The following is a 21927-nucleotide window of genomic DNA, read 5'->3' as shown; positions in this document are numbered from 1 at the left end:
CTCAGGCTATAAAATCTCTAAAATCTGTTGTTGAGTCTCTCTAGTGAATTTTTTATTTCAGTTATTGTACTTTTCAACTCCAGAATTTCTGTTTGGCTCTTGTTTATAATTTCTGCCTCTTCATTATATTTCTATTTGATGAGACATCATCCTCCTTTCCTTTCATTCTTTAGCTATGGTTTCCTTTAGATCTATGGACGTGTTTAGAACAGCTGACCTAAAGTCTTTAATGTCAAGTCCCGCACTAGTCTTCCTCAGTGACAGTTTCTATTGACCACTTTTTTCCTGTGAATAGATCATGTATTTCTATTTATTTGCACCTCTCATAATTTTTTCTTGAAAACTGGACATTTTAAATAATACAATATGGCAACTCTGGAAATCAATCAACTCTGGAAATCAATCAACTCTGAAAATCAAACTTCTTCCAAGGTTGTTGTCGTTATTGTTGCTGCTGCTCCGCTTTTCATTTTTGTTATTGCTGCTACTGCTGTTTCTGTTTGTTTAGTGACTTTCCTGAAGTCTGCATTCTTTGCCATGTGTGCCTCTAATGTCTCTCCTTGGCTAGTTCAGTGGTCAGCTAATGACTGGACAGAGATTTCCTTTAATGTTTGAACCACTTAGTCTCTCCACCTTTGCTATGAAACTTTGTGTGCATTGGGGTATGTCTTCAATCCTCCAGCAGCAACTCACAACTTTGCCTCAATTTTTGCTTAGGATGGTTCAGTGCAAAGATAACAAATCATGTGGCACACCTGTCACCTCTCACCCTCTGGCAGGCACAGAGGGCTTTGCTAAATGCACATGGCATTCTTCCCTTCGATGCCCAGTTAGGACTCCGAATGCTTCTAGACCCAGTTTTTAAAGCAGCCACCACCAAATCTATTGGAGTTGACCTGCAAGTTGAAAGATATCTGCTGTCCCTTATCTAACCTAGTTCATAAAGTAAAGGGGCTGAACTCTGGAAAAAAACGTTGTAGAACAAATGAGGTCCTCATAAAACCAGTAGGCCGAACCCGTGGAACAAATCTAGCCCATCAGAAATTTCCAGGAAAAAAATATCCTCAATAGTCCTAGAATTGGGGAAGTGAGCATGAATCTCAAAAATATCCAGAAACTTCTGGTCTTATGGCCTAATGCCAAGCCAGGTAGCCCTTATCGAATAGCACATTTGCATTTTTGTGCGAAAGAAGCTAATTAAACCTCTTTGGGGTCTGCTTTCCCTATTGTGAAAATCCTCATGTCTGATTTTCTAACAGGCTCTCCTTCAACACCTGCTGCCCATAAGCAATTCACGCAACCTCACACCAATGGACCAGGGCATCATCCTGGCGATGGGTGAGTTTGAAAAGACCCGGGACCTCCAAGACTAAGTGGGCTTGAGGTAAGGAAATGCCTCTGTTCGCTGAAAGCCTGGAATTATCCTGAGCGCCCCAGTCCCATGGACCAAGAAAAACCTGTCTCCTCAGGCTTTGATTCCAATACCTGTGGCTGCCGCAAGGATCAGAGAGCAGCTCAGGCCCCCAGTGGGAGGGTCCGAAGTTTCCCCCGCAGACCTCGGGGAGTCTTCAGCCAAGAAAGATGGATGGCCGGGGACTGTGGAAGGTGGAGTGAGGGATGAGAAATGATGCAGCCCGTAGCCCTAATTGGATTCTGGGTTCCCATGGGGTGTGCTATCACTGCTTACAAATGTGGCCCAGCTGCAGAACTGAGTTATCGACTAAGCAGATTCCTGAGCCATGGATCATCCTGTCCTCCACAGCGTGATGAAAGACTAGACACTGCTCAGGAAGACGTCTGCAGCTGCGGGCTTGGAGCAATGCTTTTTTTCTGCTAAAACACGAGAAAAAACAGGCCAGCAAATATTATCTTAGGCCTGGCTACGTTCCTCACTAGCTCCAAAAATTTGAGAAGGCGGGTGTGGGTGTGTGTGAGTCTGTGTGTGTGTGCACATCACACACGTGTGCACCTATGCACGCAGGATCATATAATCAGGGCAAAGAGGTGAAAGTTGATTTCCCCCGGACCTTCCCCCAAACCGGGTGTATAAAGAGTGTTCTTTGAGGATGGGAAAGCAGGAAGGAGCACATCCCCACACTTCAGCATTCATGTAGTCAATTCGCAAACTTGTTAGAATGTCCTGAACTCAGACGCCATGTCCCAAACCAGGCGACGGAAGGGGAGAGGAGCAACTGCTCACGGAGGGCTTACCACGTGCCATGCATGTGCTGGTTTCACTTTACACCATTAGTAGGCTGGGTCCATGCCACGCACATCCCTCACTCCCACCTTCCATGAAATTACACCATTAGTGATGCATTCCTTTGGGTCCCTATAAATTCCCTGGGAGGGAATATAACCACAGCAGTGGAAAAAGCATTGGGGACTCCTTGAGAGACTACTCCAGGTCAACTGTGTGACCTCAGGCAAATCACTCGCCTTCTCTGGACCTGTTTTCTCTGTCATAAAATAAGGGGTGGTGTTCTTCAAGTTCTGGTTTAAACTCTGACTTCTCCTCAGTCATCATTTTGTAATGATGAGGGCAGGTCTCACTCCTGAGCCCATAGAGCAGAGCCAGGAAAAGGCCGGGGTCGTGGGAGGGGGACAGGACGCTGGACTCTGAGCCATCCCTTTGAAGGCTGAGCCCAGGAGGTTCAGACTGTGGCTGCATGGTTCCCCTTACTCCTCCACTGAGCCCACACACCCCCAGCGCCATGATTTCTGCCCTGGCTCAGACCCTGGTCCACGGAGGTTGGCATGATGAAGAGGGCAAAGTGAAGACGGACAGCCCACCAGCCCTGCCATGACCAGCAGGTGGCCTTGGGTAAGTAATTTCCCTCCTCGGGGCCTCAGCTTCCTCCTCCTCGCTCCTTCGCAGAGACCACTCCTCATTTCTTTTCTAAAGTCTAACCCACTCCTACCACCATCATTTTCTCTCCATCCCTTGGTTATTCTCAGCAGGGAAGTTACTACATCGTGCACTCACTGTCTCATAGGGGGACACGGTACCTGCTTCTCCCTAGAACGTGAGCCTCGTAGAGAGGGGCTTTGCCTGTGGTTTGGGTTTAATCTTCAACGCCCACCAGGTGAAGTTCAATGAGTCTTTCCAATCCTAGCAATAACAAAACAGCAAGAATGATACTGATATTCTTGTCCCCGCCCACATCCTGACCCCATACGCAGACCTCACTTTCAGAAGAGAAATAACCCCTGGCTCAGACCCACCCCTGCTGGGAGGGGCGCCCAGGCCAGGGCCGCCCTGTGACCTTGGATTGGACTCTGGCTCGTGGCTCTCGTGCCATCCTGGCCTTCCGCCTGGGTGAGTGCTGGCCGCCTGGGCATGCTCCCAGCCAGGGTCCAGCCTTCTTGGGCACGGCCCTCCCACCCCATCTCTCCCGACCCCCAACTGGGCCAGCCCGGAACAAACGCAGGCGGGGGCTCCCTGCCCACCTCTGCTGCCCCTGCCGGTCTCACGAAGCGCTGGCTGAGGGTGCCCACGCTCTTCAGGCCCCAGAGCAGGATGTGGGGCGGGCTCCAGGTGGCCTTGGTTTTCCATTCCCAAGGAACGCCTCAGTGTCACTCACTGCCATCAGCATGGAGAACACATGTGGGGCCAGCCAGGAGGCGGGAGGCCTTAGCAACATAGGAGGTGCAGACCCCAGGCAGGTCGCGAATCTAAGGAAAGGACTGTGATGCTCACTCTCCGTAACTCAGCACCTTATCTCCCTCCCTTTCCCCTGGCCAACGAGACAAGGACAATCCCAGCACAAGCTCCTCCATGCCTTCCGCACGTGGGCTTGCTTGGAGCCTCAAGTCTGGGTGAGGGGAGTGCACAGAGACACTCCACTTTAAGCAAACCCAACCGCGTCTATCAGAGAAAAGGAGTTAAATAAAGGGCAGCAACCAACAAACCAGAACCTCATGGCCATTCTGGTCCTAGAGCTTCTAGAGGTAAAAGCACCTTAGAGCATTTGAGGATCAGAGTGGGTAAGTAACTTGACTGAAGTCACGCAGCCAGAAGGCCACAGAGCCAGCATTTCACCCTGCTGCTTCCCCACATGGCTTCTCTGTTGTTCTCTACTCACTGGCCACTTGCTGCGGGTTGTGTGGGATCAGTCCTGCTGCTGGTGTGCTCAGCAAGCTGACCATTGTGTCACAATGCCCTGCCTCTGGGGTGGCAGGCATCCCAGCTGACACCTCCCTCAGCCAGCCCGGCCCCCATCGTCCTCCAGAAAATACCGCCAGGGCTGTTTCATCCATTATGGGCCCAGAATGCAGGGCCTTTTGGTTTTTCCAGGGCCTGTAAAGTGTTTGAGACACTAGAAACCATTAGGGGCTCTGAGATACTCAAATAAAACTGCAAAGTGTGGTCTTAATGAAATGCCTTACGATATGCAGTCATTTTAATTACATACGTAATTATTTAAATGCCTCTGATACGTGACATTGTGTCAACTAGTGAACTTTCTGTTTTATAGTAGTTACATATAACCTACAGAGTTATATATAAACCACATTTAATGATGTCGGATGTGACAGTTTTATTGTTTGAAATGGGGTGGGTGGAGCCTCCAAAAGATAGAGTGTGGTGGCCTGTGACTTTCTTAAAATGTCTTGACCCACTCGCTTACTCTCAGGTCAGCCGACAGGAACCTGTCCCCTCCCTTGGGGACACGCCTCTTTTCCCGGGACATTCCTCGGTGTCAAAGGTGGCTTAGTCAGACTCGTTTCAGGAGTTGCTAGTGACAGGCCAGAGTGGTTGCCCCACAGGGATGTGCCATGCCCTCCCGGCACTCAGCTTTGGACTTTGGTGCAGACGTACAGGTAACAGGAGCCATTCACTGGGCACCTGCTCTCTGCCAGGCACTGACCCAGACTCCTCACTCATGCCGTCTCACTTGTCACCCCCGCAGCCACACTGTGTGCTGCCCGGGAGGATGCTGGGGCTCCGAGGGGTCACACGCTCACCCAGGCCCCCCGGCGAGTGAGTGAGCAGCGCTAACTCACAAATCACTAGGTCTGCCCCAAGCAAGTCCAGGCTCTTCTCACTCTATGCTTTTAAAGGGCCCTTCGAATTTTCCATTCCTTTGTTCTTTCCCCTCCTGTTCTGAAAACATCGCTGAAATTTCAGCTCATACATTTAAAATGGAAAGACCGCTAAGGCGGAAGCAAAAGGAGAGGAGAGCTGTTAATGAATGAGAAAGTCCCACACATTCCTGGAAGATGGTGTGGAGAGAAGGAATGAGCAGGCGAATCTGCAGGGCCAAAGGCATCGTCGTGGAGGGTTCCGGAGGAGGCGGGAGAGGCCCTCACCACACACGCCACGGGCGGGACGGAGGCTGCAATCACCAGGGCGGCAACACCTCACTCGGAGGGTGAGATGTCGATGCCAGCAGACTTTGATAAGACACATGTGTATTGTAATGCCCAGAGAAGCCAGTATGAAAACTGTACCAATAGATCCACTCTTAAACATAATAAATACATCAAGATAGAACACTAAAAAGTGTTCCAATAACCTATAAGAAGGCAAGAAAAGAGAAACAGAGGAACAAGAACTGTTACCGGCTTAGTTAATGTCAGCCCTGATGTTGGTTCCCCTACAGTGAACCCAGCATATATGGATTAAAACTAAAGGTACACATTCTCAGTTCCCTGGGTCTTTAGTTACACTCATAGGTAAACACTTGTTTCTTTAACCTCTGACTCCCTGAGCTGTACAACCAAGTAGAAGTTACAAATTATTAAAGCCAGATGGTCTCAAGCTGGGCTCCCACTAAAGTAATGGCTAATCCCAGGACCTTGAAGTTCTTTTACAGAGAAACTAATATCCAGAGAATATCAAGAAACCAAAGCTTCCCAGGCCCCAGCTTCTTGGTTTCCTCATATCAGAGTCTACCTTCCACCATAGAGATACACAGCCAAGGACGCTCATCTGAGAAACCCTTTGTCTCCTCCACTGGAAACAGCCCCAGACACAGGCCAAGGGGAAAATGCTGACGGTCCCCCACCCCTACCTAAACCCCAAATAAGAAACCCCTATCGGTTTCTTAACAGGGAGCTAGCAATTTTTGAGGCACTAGCCCTTGCTTTGCTCCCTCTGCCTGGCAAAGGGAAACTTTTCCTTTTTCACTCAAGACTCTGTTCTCAGTATTTGGATTGACATCGAGATCAGAGACTGAACTTTTGGTACCAGAACCACAAGAAATAAACATAAAACAAATAATAAAATGCAGATTTAATCCCCAACATATCAATAATTGCCTTAATGTAAATTATCTAAACGTCCCAAGCATGACAGAGATTCGCAGAGTGGATTTAAAACAAAAATAAAAACAAAAAAAGACCCAACTATATGCTGTTTACAAAAATCTCACTTCAGAGCCAACCCCATGGCCTGGTGGTTAAGTCCAACACACTCCACTTCAGCAGCCCGGGTTCGGTTCCCAGGCATGAAGCTACACCACTTGTCTGTCAGTGGCCATGCTGTGGTGGCGGCTCACAAACAAAAAAAAGAGGAAGATTGGCAGCAAATGTTAGCTCAGGGCAAATCTTCTTTGGCAAAAAAACAACAACAACAACAACAACAACAAAAAACCTCACTTCAAATTCAATGACAGAGGTAGGTTGAAAGTGAAATGATGGAAAAAGATATAGAGTGCAAACATTAATTTTAAAAATTAGGTGTAGCTATATTCATATCTGATAAAGGAAACTTTAGAACAAGAGAAATTACTAGAAGCAAAGAGCGACATTATAAAATGATAAAACAATCAATTCAAGTGGAAAACATAACAATCCTATTCGTGTAGACACCAAACAATAAGCCTCAAAACACACGAAGCAGAAACTGATGGAGCCGAAGGAGAACCATGGAAATCCAAAATTAGAGTTGGGGCCTTCAGCATCTCTGAGAAACTCACAGACCTGCTGCTCAGAAAATCAGGACAGATACAGAAGATCTGAGCAACACAGTCAACCAAAAGGATTTAATTGACACACACAGAACGATCCATCCAACAACAGCAGAATACACTTTTTTTTCACGTATACCTGGACCATTCACGAAGATAGACCATATCCATAAAACAAACCTCCACATGTTTAAAAGAATTGAAATCTTACATAGTACGTTCTCTAAACATAATGGGATAAAATTAGAAATCAAAAACAAAGACAACAGGAAAATCTGTAAACACTTCAAGGTTAAACAACACACTTCTAAACAATCCATAGGTGAAAGAGGAACTCTCTAAAGAAATTTTTTAAATACATAAAACTAAAAAAAAACTAAAAACACAAGATACCAAAATATCAAAAAAAAACTTATCAACACATCATAGATTACAACATATCTTAAGCAATGCTGAGAGGGAAATTTATAGCACTAAATACTTAGATTAGAAATGAAGAAAGTTCTCAAATCAATAATCTAAGTTCTGACCTCAAGAACACAGAATAATATGCCCAAAGCAAGCAGAAAGAAGGAAACAATAAAGACAAGAGCAGAAATCAAAGTGAAAATAGAAAAACAACAGAGAAAATCTAGGAAACAAAAATCTGATCCTTCAAAAAATAAATAAATAAAATTAATAAATCTGAGCAAGCTGAAAAAATACAAAAGAAGAAACAAATCATAAATATCAGGAATGAAACAGGAGACATCAGTACAGATGCTGTAGCTATTTAAAAGATGATAAGAGCATGATACGAACAATTTTACATTCCTAAATTTGAAACTTTCAATAAATGAACAAGTTCCTCAAAAATAAAAAACTGCCAAAAGAAAACCAAGTTGAAACAGGCCATCTGAATAGCCCTATAACCATTAAAGAAGTTTAATTAATAATTTAAAAGCTCTGGTAAAGTAAATCTCCAAGCCAAGATGGTTTCTCTTGAGAATTCCATTAAACACTTAAGGAAGAATTAACACCAATTTTACACAAGCTTTTCCAAGAAAGAGAAAAGGAAAGAACACTTCCCAACCCATTTTGGGGGGCCTGTATTACCCAGATACAAACCAAAGACAAAAAGAAAAAGAAAATAATATCTCTTGTGAGCTTCTGCCAAAAAATCCTTGACAAAACATTAGCAAATCCAATCCAATAATGTATAAAAAGAATTAGACCCCACAACCAAGTAGGATTTATTCTAGATATGAAAGGCTAGTTCAACATTTGAAAATCCATGAATGTTATCGATCATATCCACAGGCTAAAGAAGAAAAATCATGTGATCATACAAATTGATGCAGAAAAAGCATTTGACAAAATCCAACATCCATTGATGATAAGAACTCTTGGCAAGTCAGGATAGGGAAACTACCTCAAATTGACAACGGACATCTACAAAAGAACACTACAACTACCGTCATACTTAATGGCCAGAAACTATATATTTTTCCTCTAAGACTAAGAACAAAACAAAGATGTCCACTCTCAGCACTCTTATTCAGTACAGTACTAGAAATTTTATGACTGCAATAGGTCATGAAAAGAAATAGAAATACAAATTGTAAAGGAGGAAATAAAACTGTTCCTATTGCAGATGACACGATTGTCTATGTAGGAAATCCCAAGAAACCTAAAAAACAAAAAACTAACTAAACCCATCCAAACTCTCAGAATCAATGAATGATTTCAGCAAGGTTGTAGGATACCAGAGCAACACAAACATCAATCTCAAAACTGAACAATATAAAAAAAACTCAGTAAAAAAAAATGACAAAATATTTGGATGGAAAAAAAGGCATACAGATCTCAAATAAGCACATGAAAAGATACACAACCTCACTAGTTATTAGGGAAAAGCAAGTTAAAACCACAATGGTTTTAATGCCTACAATTTTAAAATCTGACATTGTTGCTGGTAAGGCTATAGGCCAACTGGAGCTCTCCTATATTGCTGGTAGGAATGCAAAACGGTGCAATCATTCTGGAAAAGGGTTTGTCACTTTCTTATAGAATTCAACATACACTTAAAATATGACCCAGAAATTCTCCTCCTAGATATTCATTATAGACAAATAAAAATTTATGTTCATTCAAAACCTGTATACAGATGATCAGAGAAGCATCGTCCGTAATTGCCCAAAGATGGAAACACCCAACTGTCCTTCAGCAGGTGTGTGGATAAACTGTGCCATGTCTATAAGTGGAATACTACTTAATGACAAAAGGAATGAGTGATTGATACCTGAAACAGCATGGATGAATCTCAAAGGCCTTATGCCAAGTGAAAGATGCCAGTCTCAAAAAGTTACATACATATTTGTCACATTTGACAGGCTAAAAACTGCAAAACTATAGAGACAGGGAGTAGATCGAGAGCTGCCCCCGGGAAGGACGGTAGATAAAGGGGTAGCACAAGGAAACTTTTTGGGTGGTGAAGCTGCTCCAAGGCCTGATTGTGGCCCTTTAAAACTCATAGAACTGTATACCACCTCCAAAGGGAATCTCACTGTGTGTAAACTAAAACAAACTCTAAAAAAAAAAAAGCAAATTATATGCCTTCTGATGCGATACAATACAAAATTCACAGAAACATCTATCAAGAAAAAAATATTCAATATACGCCTATCGTATGATCCAACCATTTCATTCCTAGGTATTTTCCCAAGAGGGAGGAAAGTATATGTCCACATAACTGGAACAACTCAACGTCCACCAAGACCGTTCACCTTACACAGAGTGTTTGTGATAATTAAAAAACAACTCTAGTATATCCATGCGATGGAATACTACTCAGCCATAAAAAAGAATGTATGCACAACATAGATTAATCTCAAAATAATTGTGCTTAGTAAAATAAATAAATAAAGCCAGATAAACAGGCATACATGGGGTATGATTCCATTTATATAAACGTCTAAAAAATCCCTGGAGATGGGGGTGGGAGGGAGGAATGGATTACAAATGGGCACAAGGACACTCTGAGAGGCAATGGAGATGTTCATTATCTTGGCTGTGGTGATGGTTTTATGGGTGTGCACATATGTTAGCACTCATCAAGTTGTGTACTTTAAATAGATGACATTTATCGTATATCAATTTTATACCTCAGTGAGCTCTTTAAATTTGAAAACAAGAGGAAAGGAAAATGTGTAGCTGACAGAAGTTGAGGTATGAAATTGCGTTTAAAATGTGAAGAGAAGTATGGTGGATAGAATAATGGCCACCCCAAAGATGTCCACGTCCTAGTCCCTGGAACCCATTAGTAAGTAAATAGCATGGCTGTGGTATAGTCAAAAAGGAATATTTGATCTTCGTCCCTGGTTCCTGGCACAGAGCTCCTAAAATTCTCGAAATTTTCTGAGTCATGGGAGTGATAGGAACATCTTTTGTTATTGATAACATGCTCCTTTCAACCTGACCTGAGTTTATGCTAATAAAGTGACTCTCAGAGGGCCCCCAGATAACTTCAGGATGGCAGCTGGTCCCAGTGAAACCAATGTGATTAGAGGGTTGAAACTTTCATCCCAACCTCCAACCTCAGGGGCTAGAAATTGAGTTCAATGACCAGTGGCCAAAGATTTAATCAGCCATGACTACTTAGTGAAACTTCCATAAAAACCCCAAACAAAAGTGTTAGGAGAGCTTTCAAGTTGGTGAGCACATCAACGTGCAGGGAGGATGGTGCGTCCCAGCTCCATGGGGCAGTAGCTCAGGACACTTTCAGACCCCGCCTATGAACCTCTCCATCTGGCTGGTCATTTGTATCCACTATAATAAACTTTAACTGGAGCATTTTCCCCTGTTCTGTGAGTTGTTCTAGCAAACCCGGGGGAAGGGGTTGGAACCCCCAAATTTGTAGCAGTTAGACAGAAGTGTGGGTAACCCGGGGACCTGGCGCTTGCTACTGGCCTCTGAAGTGGGGACAGTCCTGTGAGATCTGAGCTAACTCTGAGTAGTTGGTGTCAGAATTGAGTTGAATTGTAGGTCACTGAGTTGGTGTCAGAGAACCAGAGATTTGGTGTTGATATTGGAGAATGATGGAACTGACTGGTGTTGGAAAAGGCGCCACACCTTGGGTGTCAGAAGCAGCATCAGACAGAACATCACAATGGCAAAGGAAATTAAGGCAAGATGGAATTAGATTGTTAGTGAACTAATTTTGAAATAGAACGAGTATCCTGGACTATCCAGGTGGGTCCAATGTAATTCCAAAGGTCTTTAAATGGAGACACGGGAGGCAGAAGAGACAGTCAGAATGATTCCACATGAGAAGGATCGAGCCCCATTGCTAGCGACGGAGTTGAAGGAAGGAGGTCATGGGCCAAGGAAGCAGGCAGCCGCCAGAGGCTGGAAAGGGCAAGAAAATGAATTCTCCACGCCAGCCTCCAGAAGGGGCACAGCCCTGCGGACATCTCCATTTTAGCCCAGCGAGACCCAGTTCAGTCTTCTGACCTCCAGAACTGTAAGATTTGTGATGTTTTAAGCCACTCAGTTTGTGGTAATGTTTTTATAGCAGCCGTAGGAAAAGAATACAGGAAGAATAGTCGCTAATTCTCACCTTCTATGTGATGGGGTGTTCCATATGCCATGATTAGCCCTGTAGTCATCAGAAAGCTAATATATTTGGTTGAAGCTAATAAAGATGTTCAGGCTCATGAAGCTGTGAAGGTCAAGAGGCGAACTAGGCTCCAGGTGAGACAAATCCAACAGTCTTTCCACCAACAGAACTCAGTCTCTCTCGTTATCTCCCTTTCTCACCACTACGGGCCTCTGCATTGGTTTTCTCAGGTAGGATGTCTCTCCACATGGTGGCCCAGAGGGACCCCACAGGACAGAATTTTCCGCTTCCATCCTGGAGGTAATGCTGAGAAAAAAAGAGCAGTTTGAGCAGCCAAAGTGCTGGAGAGGCTGCTTAATGGCCTGGATGGGGAACAGGCCCAGGGTTTGGGCAGTTGCCATGGCTACAGAGATGGAGTGCACTGATTGGCCGGCCAGGAGAACTCCCATGGCCGCCTCTGGGAGAGAAGGGAAGAGTCCTTCAAAAAGGAAAGTGGGGCAGGAAGTAAGGGATCAGACCAAAACTGGCTGCCACGGTCCGTTACCCTGACTGAGGTTGATGAAATGCAGAGTCAGGGGTAACTGCACCAAGTTATAAAAGTAAATAACAGAAGAACTAATAATAATTATGGGAAAGCTACAAAACCTTGGGGGAATGAAAGGACCGAGAGGCATATGTATGCAGCAATTTTTTTACTTTCCTTTGTAAGGGAAGGTCAATAAATTTTCTGCAGATGATGAGTTAAGAAACATGAGTCTGTATCCATGCCATTTAAAGTTATGGAGGTGCCACCAGAAGCACTAAAAATGGAAATGTTTAAAAGAAGTTGCCTCTGAGAGTGAGACGAGGGCTGGGGAGAGGTGAGAGGAGAAGCTGTTTTCCTTCACCATAAACCTTTCTCTCCTATTTAATTTGTTCCTATTTGCATGTATTACGTCAATGAAAGACATATTGTGATAGCGAAAGATTTTTAAATGTTTGGCTGAACGGCCTAGGCTTTGAAAGGGATCTGATCAATATCTAGCATTGTGACTCCATTTGTGATGAAATTTTAGGGTCATGAGGAAAAAAATGTATAATTCAGAATGATCTTTATTAATATTTGAGTTATGCTTCTTAAAAAGAAAACTACCTTATTTCTTATCTGCTGGGCTGAACCTCTTGGAGTTTGACCTGTTATGTCACAGGTTTCAATAAAAGATAGATGTTCTAAGGCTGTAAAAATAAAACCTTTACTTGCTTTAATTTAAAAAAGCAATTACGGGGGCCAGCCCGTGGCGCAGCAGTTAAGTTCGCACCTTCCACTTCGGTGGCCCGGGGTTAGCCGGTTTGGGTCCCGGGTGTGGACCTATACACTGCTTGTCAAGCCATGCTGTGGCAGGCGTCCCACATATAAAGTAGGGGAAGATGGGCACGGATGTTAGCTCAGGGCCAGCCTTCCTCAGCAAAAAAAAGGAGGATTGGCAGCAGGTGTTAGCTCAGGGCTAATCTTCCTCAAAAAAATAAATACATAAATAAGCAATTATGAATGGATGAAGGAACAAATCAATGAACCCCTCTCTCCAGGAGACGATAAAGAGCTTGGTTCTCACGAGAAGGCCCTCCCCCTCCCCATTTATCTGCTTCCCAGGCATATGGCTCTTCTGTGTCCGGGGTCCCGAACACTGACCCCATCCGCTTGTGCCCAGCTCTGGCCCCGGGGAATGACTGGAAGCTGCCTGAGAGCAGCTACCCAGGATCCCATTCATCTTGCTTGTCTGGGCCTGACCTGGCGCTCAGACTCTTGGCCTGGATCCCCACCTCCGCTTCCCAGAATCTGGGCCTGGCTTCCTTGTGCGCACATTTCCTACTGACTCACAGGTCACAGCCTGCAGAGCCTCAAGGTTTTGAAGGTCCCTGAGGTCATCTGCATCCCTTCTTCATAAGTCCTGGGCCTCCAGATGGTCTTGAGCACCTGCAGTGACGGGGACCCCATCCCTCCCGGGTGGCTGCTCCTTCTCCAATAATCATTGCCAGCCTTCCCGCAGACCCAAAGGGCAGCACTAGCTCCTAGATGTGGGGTCACCAAGGCAGAACTCTGCCTGCCCTGCCAGCTGACCCCGAGATGGCCCGGCCACAGGCCTAGGATGCTGATACGCCGTGACTCAGGCCTGACACTGACTTCTGGTTCTTCTCCAGGTCCCGGCTCACTCACAAAGGACAAGGCATTCAGAGCAGGTTTCTCCACCCTCCTTCAGGGGCCCAGGTCATTTACTTCCCCGAAGCAGGGAGACATAAATCAGGAGCCATAAATAACCCTAGTTGATCCCACCTCTGCAACATTTGGTCCCCATCCCAAAGGCAGTCCCCTAGCCTCCCACCCCCTTCCCTCTCTCCCTCCATCCTCTCCTTCTGGATATTCCCCCATGGCTGACTCCAAGTCCTAATCACTGTACCCTTGGGAGCCCCCTTCCAGAGCAAGCAAACCCTCTGTCATCAGCCTCTTTGCAGAGCTCCCTCCCTCCTGGGGTCTCTGAGGACACGTGCCCTTTGCCCCCAGTCAGGGGCTTCTCACTCCCACATCCTGCTGGGTCAAGGATGGAGCGGGGGTGGGGAGCCTTTCCCTCTTTCCTTTGTGCTTCTATGGCACCAGCTGCTTTCTGAGGCCAGGAGACACAGCCATCCCTCAGCTCCCCACTTCCAGGTCCCCCACAGTCACCACCTTCCTCCCCACACTGTGCTCTCCACCTGAGGATTGGCAGTGCCCATGGGGAAGCCTCACAGCTTCATGCCAGTCCCCCACACCAGGAGCCCCCTTTTCTCTCAACGAAATTCCCTCTCTTTGAAGGACCCCCCCCCCCCAAGGAAACCTCAATCAAAAAGTAGATTTAGCATCTGCATTATTGGGGGCATGGCAAGAAATGGAACTCATTTAATGATGCAACTATAGTGACAATATTCCTTACAAAAATGTGAGCAGAGTGCAGAGAACAAACAAGAGATGCTGAAGAACATGCAGACAACTCTAGGTTGCTGTTATACCCTTGGGGATAAAGAGACAAAGAGGCAATAGTGTCACCATGGCCAGGAAGAGCTGGAGATGTGGAGAAGGGGCTGCAGGGGGAGCGGGACCCTGACTCCTCTCTCCTCATATACTTTTGCCGTCGAGCCAGAGCCTCCCATAGGATGGATCCAACCTATGACCAAGAAGAATGCCCTGGAGAGGCAGCCTGAAGAAGTCAGGTTCCCAGGGCCACGGCAGCCAGAGAGTGACAATGGGAGTCATGGAAACGGGGTGGGTGGGCAGATGGGAACAAAAGGAGAATAGTAGCAGAGAAACCAGGGCTATGGAAACATTCATAGAGTCCAGCTCCCTCACTTTGCAAATGGGGAAACTGAGGCTGGGGCAGGCTGTCAATTTACACCAGTCGCACAGAGAGTTTGTGGCCAGGCTGAACCGAGACTCAGGTCACCATGTCCCCTGCTGCCTGTCACATGACAAAGTCCACAAACTCTGAAAGTCCCTTCTGTGTCGTCTCTTGAAGTGTTTATGCACTAAAAATAATTTTTAAACCATCTTAATCGGGTACATTGCTTTGAATCCCCTCCCTGACAGGAAATACGCTGGCTGGCTGTTTGGAGGCTTGGCAGCCTTGAACTCCCTTGACCTCCCCACGCCCAGGCTGAGGTTTCCATCCAGTGCTGTTGCCGGAGCCCAAGCTGAATGGTGGAGGCTGGAATTCAGCAGCAATAGTCCTTTTTGGTTATTGCTGTGTAGCCAGCAGCTGGATTCATATTTGGAGAGGATTAGAGGAGAAATCTAATTGAATTCAAAACATAATAAATTGAAGCCGACTCATTCCATTTACAGCAGTCTTCCAGCATCTTTTAATTTTGCGTCACATTCATTTGGAGCCAATCCAATTAGGGCGCCCATCAGCGGCCAAGGTGGGCGAGGCTGGAGCTACGCTCCCTGCTCCCGGTAATGAGATCTGTGCAGCAGGATAATTCAGGAGTCCGGGGCGGGGTGGTGGTGAGGGCACTGTGGTCACTGCCTCGTTAGCAGGAAAACTGACTTGAAGAGGAGGCGAGCGTGGACTCTATACCTGGTTGCTTGCTTACACGGTGGCCTTGGCCTCCACCTCCATCAGCCTCAGTCTCCTGGTTGGAATAAGAGCAGTAGCACCTCCCTCTGGAGGTGTGAGAGTATGGAATGGGACTGTGACAGAATAAGCATCTCCTCCTCTGGTTCCTCAGAGTCCAACCCTTGCTCTCTCCTCCCACCAGGCCCCACAGCCCCATTGGGATGCTCTTCCGTACCTGATCTTCCCCAGGTATCGACGAAAATAATCCATAACCAGTCTATAAATGAAAATTTGGGAGAGTTTATTCTGAGCTAAAATCTGAGGACCATGGCCCGGGGCCTTTCTTCCCAAAGGAAGAAAGGGCACCAAAGAAGTGAGGTGTACAGAGTGATTATATACCCCCAAAGAGGATGCTTTACATATGATTGAAATGTCCCTCCCACAATAGTCACAAGGTTGCCCTGTCAGCACAGCACTTGATGGACACAGCAGGTAGTGCGTCTGCTATCTCGGCGGGCGCAGCAGGAAGCAAGTCTGTTGTCTCGAGCTGGGTGGGCACAGGTGAGCGCAGCAATCAGTTCCTAGCCTAAGGAAAGATGCTTAATCCTGAAGGAAATGCCAACATTGGGAGGGGGAGGGAAGTTGCACCTTTATCTCAAGGGCCTTTGCTCTTGCCGTAGGGAATGTCTAAAGCAGATATACAATGCATCCTCAACGGCCACAGTCAGGCCCTTTTGGAAAGACAAGGTCAGGCCAAATTAGGTTTACACCAAATGGCTTCCTCATATACTCCAATATATCCTATTGCTTGCCATTTCTATTTGTCACAGGGGCCTCCGGCTTAGATGACCAGCTTGGATGCACACCACCTCTCAAGAGGAGCTCTGTCAAAGATTTTGGGGCCAGCTCTAATCGTCCACAAAGACATACCACTCAAAGCAGACTTATCAGCTTGCCTAATTGGAAAGCCCACGACCAGGACTTTGAGGTGTGGCTGGGCCTGCAAGTCCAAACAAGGTCCTCGGACTTTCCCTCTCTACCTCTAGACTCTGCAGCCCTCTGCTTGGCTTCTGTTTCAGACACATTCTCTCATGAGACGACAAGTTGGGGCACAGAAACCCCAAGCTCACATAGTCCTCAGAGGCCATATAGAGGGAGAGGGCACGCCCCTCCCAGCATTCATTTTCAATTCCTAAAAAATGCAGTCTGATTGGCCCCACTGTGTTACGAGCTGACACCTGAACCAACAAGCATGCGTCCAATGTTATGATACATTCTGGCCAGCATGTGTCATCTGACCCTCTATGTCAAGAGGGGGAGTCCCTTCATTATTACCCCCACAGAACCACAGAACGTTGGTGAGAAGGAGCCTTTATCTTAAAGCAGGGTACCACAGAGGCAAAACTGTCCCAGAAGTCCCTGCAGTACCATATAAGGGGCCACACAACCAGCATCTAGGTGACAAAGAGGAATGGGCCTCTGGAATTTCCCAGGTCCCCGTCTGCAGCCCCTATAGCCAGGCGCCCAGACTTCATTCAGCCCCTCCATTCTCTCCCCTCTCTCCCGACTCTCCTGGGCCTCCCAGGCCATTGACCTTCCCTGGCCTCTCTTGCCTCCTTCTCCAGAAGACCAAGCATCCCCTCTGGCCCCTATAACCTCTGCTTTCCCTCTGAAACCCGAATCCCCTGCTCTGCCTCAGGTGGACGGACGTAGCCCCAGCCCTCCTCCAACTCTCACCCCTCCCTTGAGTTCTGACAGGATAAACAAACAACAGCTTCTCACCCTGACCTCTAGGGAAACCAAGGGAACACAGCTGGCACAGGTCAGGACCACATACGTTCTATGACACCCTATGGGCCTATTACAGAAGGATTGGGAAGCTTTTGGTAGGAGGCACAAAAGGAAGCAGACTTCTTTTCTTCCCTGCCTCTCTGTGGTTTGGAGAGACAGTCATTGAGATGCCACCTCTGTAAGAGGAGCTCTCAGGTTTGGAAGGCCACGTGGGCCATACCATGGGCTCGCCCAAGGAAGCATGGTGGGGTGGAGTGAGGGGGAGGGTGCTTCTCCCCAAACTGTGGAGGAAAAGAGCAGTCCCTCCATATAAGGGAAAACTCTGTCTTCAATCTAGGTGACCACATGCTCTGCTTTGCTAGGGACAGGGCTGGTATCATGTCTTTTGTCCTGGTATAATTATCAATAAAATCCTGTAGTGGGTTGAATTATGGCCCCCAAAAAGAGGTGTCCACGTCCCAATCCCTGTGACCTGTGAATGTGACCTTATTTGGAAAATGGGTCATTGAAGATGTAATTAAGGATCTCAAGATGAGATACACCTGGATTTTCCAGTGGGCCCTAAATCCAGCAGCAAGTGCCCTTGTAAGAGGCAGAAGAGAAGACACAGGCACAGAGGGGAAGACCCTGTGAAGATGGAAGCAGACTGGAGTGATGCGGCCACAAGCCAAAGAAAGGCTGGGGCCACCAGAAGCTGGAAGAGTAAAGGACGTATTCTCCCCTACAGTCTTTGGAGAAAATGCAGCACTGCCAATGCTTTGTTTCCAGATTTCTGGCCTCCAGAACTGTGAGACGATCGATATCAGTTGTTTCAAGCCACCAAGTTTGTGATAATTTGTTATATAAGCCCAAGGAAACTAGTCTAAATCCCCTTTCACTTTCAAAAGTATCCATGCTATTATATATCATGTATTAATATATATTATATTCTATATACACACACCACCCCAGAGAGGAGTCTGGGGAAAGGACACAAGAAGCAGGTCTCCCAGGCCTGTGCCTATATTAGCCTTAGGACCAGAGGTTCAAGGGGGCCCTGGAGGTTAGCAGGGTCCCCAGCCCAGGTCACCCACACAGGACTTGGGCCAGAATAAAAGAATATGTGTCTGAGGGACACTTCCTAATTTCAAAACTCACTACAAAGCTACAATAACCAAAATAGCGTGGCACTAGCATGTAGAGAGATATACAGACCAAAGGAATAGAATTGAGGATCCAGAAATAAGCCCATACATCTATGGTCAATCGATTTTTGACAAGGCTGCCAAGTGCATTTAATGGGGAAAGAAGAATCTCTTCAACAAATGGTGCTGGATTTCCATGTGCAAAAGAATGAAGTTGGACCCCTACCTCACACCATATACAGAAACTAACTCTAAATGGGCCAAACACTGAAACGTAAGAGCTAAAGCTATAAAACTCTTAGAAGAAAATATAGGGGTAAATCTTTATGACCTTAGATTTGGCAATGGATTCTTAGATATGACACCAAAAGCATGAAAAACAGAAGAAAAAATGAATAAATAGACTACATCAAAATTTAAAAACCTTAGGGAATCAAAAGACATGACTGAGAAAATAAAAAGACAACCTACAAAATGGAAAAAAAAATATATTTGCAAATCATGTATATTGTAAGGGTTTAATACCCAGAATACATAAAGAACTCCTAAAAGTCAACCACAAAAAGACAAGCAACCCAATTTTTTAAATGAGCAAGGAACTTAAATAGATATTTCTTTGATGAAATGATACACAAATGGCCAAGAAGCATGTGAGAAGACACTCAACATCTTTAGTCATTAGGGAAATGCAAATCAAAACCACAATGAAACGCCACTTCATACCTATTAGGATAGCTATAATTTTAAAAAATGAAAAATCACAAGTGTTGGCAAGGATGTGGAGAAATTGGAACACTCCTACATTGCTGGTGGGATTGTAAATGATATAGCTTCTGTGGAAAACATTTGGCAGTTCCTTAAGAAGTTAAACATAGATTGTTCACTGCCAGGTATATACCCGAAATAATTGAAAACAGAGACTTGATAAGATACTTGTATGCCAGTGTTCACTGGAGCACTATTCACAATAGCCAGACATGGAAACAACCCAAGCATCCATCAACAGATGGATGGATAAACAATAATGGAATATTATTCAACCATAAAAAAGAATGAAGTTTTGATACATACTGTAACATGGATGAACCTTGAAAACATTACATAAAATATGCCAGATACTAAAAGACAAACATCGTATGTTTCCACTTACATGAAATATCTAAAGTAAGAAAATCCATGAAGATAGAAAGTAGATTAGAGGTTACCAGAGGCCGAGGGGAGAACAGAATGGGGAATTAGCATTTAGTTGTTACAGAGTTTCTGTTTGGGATGAAAATAAAATTGAGGAACAGATAGTGATGATTGCACAATGATATGAATGTACTTAATGCTACCGAATTGTACACTTACAAATAGTTAAAAGGGTGAATTTTATGCTATATATATTTTACCATGAGGGAAAAAAAAGAATACGTGTGGGAGGGGATAGGTCACATGGTTCTCAGGCACCCCGCAGCATTCAGCCACTAGTTGGGGTTCTGGGTCCCAGCCATCTCTTATCCTCAGAGACCCAACTGACAGGCGTGTCAGCCCACCCTCTGCTGGACAGCCCTGAAATTCCTCTCTTCTGGGGAAGGACAGGAAGCTCATGTTGGAATCAGAGCACAAAGAGACTCATGGGTATTCACTAGCTGATGTCAATGGCCCGCTCACCAAAACATTGCTCCTCTGAGCCCCAGACCCTAAAGCATGTAAACTCCATAAATCCCCAGTGAGAGCACATCCGTGGCCCCTGGTGCTGGGTTCCACATCCACAGCATGCCCCTCTGGGGACAGCTGCTGGGTCACCGGGGATGATGGAGTTCGGAGATTTTGGAGTGACAGAAAGGTGAAAGTATTTCCCACACGTTTTCTTTTGGAGAGATGACAGCTGTATCTGGGATGTACAGGTGAGTTAAAGCCCCTGGGCATACATGCATGGTGCCCGGGCTCTGATCACAGCACAGTGAATGCCAGCCACATACTCCGGATGCCCGAGCAGACGTGGGAAGCACCTGCAGGAGGCAGCGCCAGGCATAGGCTGTGTGAGGGAGAGAATGCAGAACAGGAACCAAGGAAGGACACAGGGCAGTGTTGAATTAAGCCCTGCCCTGCAGGGAAAACAAAACTGATGCACAGGTTGGTCCCAGAGAGCAACGGGGAAAGACTCAGCAGGCAGAGGGACTGTGGGCAGCAATGGGGACAGGTGGGAATTCTCTAGCCTGAAAAGAAAGTAACAAATAGGAGAAATTAGGAAGTAAATCACAGTTGAGAGTAAGGCGTTTCCCACCCACCTCAGTGTGAGTCAGAGTTCTCCAGAGAAACAGAACCAAGAGGATGTATACACAGAGAGAGAGTGAGAGAGAGGTTTATTGGCTCATGTGATTATGGAGGCTGGGAAGTCCAAAATCTGCAGGGTGAGTGAGCAGGATGGAGACCCAGGAGAGCTAATGGTGTGGTTCAAGTCTGCTGGCAGAATTCCTTCTTGCCCAGAGGAGGTAAGTCTTTGTTCTATTTAGTCCTTCAACTGATTGGATGCGGCCCACCCACAGTATGGAGGGCAATCTGCTTTACTCACAGGCCACTGATTTAAATGTTAATCTTGTCCAAAAACACCCTCAGAGAAACATTCAGAGTAATGTATGACTACATATCTGGACACTGTGGCTTAGCCAAGTCGACACATAAAACTAACCCTCACACCCTCCTTTTCTTCAATGAACTTTATCAAGGTACAATTTACATATAATAAAATACACATATTTGAAGTGACAACTTGATAGATTTTGAAACATTTATACACTCATGTAACCATCACCACAATCAAGATACAGAACATTTCTATCACCACAAAAAAATTTCTTCCAGCCTCCTTAGAACCATTCACTCTCACCCACAACCCAAAGTAACCATTCTCTGCTTTCTATCACTATAGACAAGATTGCCTTTTCTAAAACATCTTTAAGTGGAGGCATGCAAAATGTATATACTCTTTTGCATCAAGCTTCTTTCACACAGCCTACTGTTTTTGAGCTTCATCCATATTGTTGAGCAGCATTCCATCATATGACAATATGGTTAGGAATTTGCTGGCCAATGATGCTGCTCCACCATCTTGGTAAAGATCCAACTTTAATCTCTCTCTGGAAATCAGATTTTCATGCTCCTCCTGGCCCCTCCTGGTCCCTCAGGTTTTCATGCCACTCCTAAACCCTTTCAGATGGTGCCAAAGCTCCCACCTCACCAAGAAAAAGTAATCATTGGTGAAAAGAAATAACATTAACAGCAACCCTTGACCTGGGTCCTTTGAGCTAAACCTCGACATCCTCTGGCTCATTTCATTTTCACACAACCCTGGAAGATGGGCATTACTGTAACCATTTTACAGATGGTGAAGTGAGGCTCAAGGAGGCTGACTCATCCATAGCCACTCCTATCCAGAACCAAGCCTTGTTGAG

The sequence above is a fragment of the Equus quagga genome, chromosome 2 (genome assembly GCF_021613505.1).
Source record: "Equus quagga isolate Etosha38 chromosome 2, UCLA_HA_Equagga_1.0, whole genome shotgun sequence".
Classification (NCBI taxonomy): Eukaryota; Metazoa; Chordata; class Mammalia; order Perissodactyla; family Equidae; genus Equus; species Equus quagga.
The sequence above is the reverse complement of the archived record's forward strand: the minus strand, read 5'-3'. Positions refer to the sequence as shown.